General features: G+C 53.2%; 1 pseudogene; it reads left to right on the forward strand.

Moving 5' to 3' along the window:
* Positions 1 to 251: 251 nt before the first annotated feature.
* LOC106603005 (claudin-4-like) lies at positions 252 to 1,044 on the forward strand (annotated as a pseudogene).
* Positions 1,045 to 1,350: the final 306 nt, after the last annotated feature.

Raw genomic sequence — 1,350 nt, forward strand, 5'->3', positions numbered from 1 at the left:
AAACACACACACATGCACAAACACGCGCACATATACATGCAGGCGCACATACACAAACACAAACACACACACACTCTAACCAGCTTTGTTTCAGTGTCCCTGCCTCCTTATCATCTGGTTACCCATCAACCACATAACAAGCTCTTACCCGTTAACACTACAGAACACAGTGCTACTATGGGCTAATGGCTAACCCATAAATACTACTCCCTTTTATGAGGAGAAACACACACAAATAAAGAGACTGGGAAAGGAGCGAAAGAGACACAGCAGAAGAGTGAGTGACTGAGACCAAGAAAAGGAGAGTGAGAGAAAGAGGAGTGCCATCTTAATCCTAAGTGAGACTTAATTGTAGTGTGGTGCGATGGCGTCGTTCGCTCTGGAGCTAGTGGGTGGGATCCTGTCAGTGCTGGGCTGGATACTGAGCGTAGTGAGCTGTGCTCTGCCCATGTGGAGGGTCTCAGCCGTCATCGGAACCAACATCATCACAGCCCAGGTCTACTGGGAAGGTTTATGGATGAGCTGTGTGGTTCAGAGCACAGGCCAGATGCAGTGTAAGGTGTACAACTCCATGCTGGCCTTGCCCCAGGACCTGAAGGCTGCCAGAGCTCTCTCTGTGGTCACCATCATCCTGGGGGTCTTAGCTCTCCTCGTGGCGACCATCGGAGCCAAGTGTGCCAACTGCATCGAGGAGGAGGGAGTGAAGGCCAAGGTGATGGTGTCTGCCGGAGCTGCCTTTATCCTGGCTTCGCTGGCCCAGCTGGTGCCTGTGTCCTGGTCAGCCCACCCCATCATCTTGGAGTTCTACAACCCTATCATCCCCTCGGCACAGAAGATGGAGATCGGGGCAGCGCTGTGCCTGGGCTAGGCCGCGGCCGCATTGCTGCTGCTGGGGGGGGGGGGGCTATCCTCTGCTGCAGCTGCCCTCCTCAGGAAGACAAACCAATGACAAGGTACTCAATCCGTCCCCAAAGCCGGATGGCGTATTCCGCTGCTCCAAGGTCCATGGCCCCCAGCTCCTACAACAGGAAAGACTATGTGTGAGAAAAGGGGGGGGGGGGGGGGGGGGGTGTTCAACATGTCTCTGCTGCAGCTGCCCTCCTCAGGAAGACAAACCAATGACAAGGTACTCAATCCGTCCCCAAAGCTGGATGGCGTATTCCTCTGCTCCAAGGTCCATCTCCCACAGGAAAGACTATGTGTGAGAAAAGGAGGGGGGTGGGGGGGTGTTCAACATGTCGGTTTATTTGTGGGTTTCTTGAGAATATAACAGAGTGTTACCACAGTTTGTTTAAATATACCAGGAGCATGGGCAAATTATTTTACTCATCCTTGCCTTCATGGAAAGGG

The sequence above is a fragment of the Salmo salar genome, chromosome 04 (assembly GCF_965601325.2).
Source record: "Salmo salar chromosome 04, fSalSal1, whole genome shotgun sequence".
NCBI classification, from domain to species: Eukaryota; Metazoa; Chordata; class Actinopteri; order Salmoniformes; family Salmonidae; genus Salmo; species Salmo salar.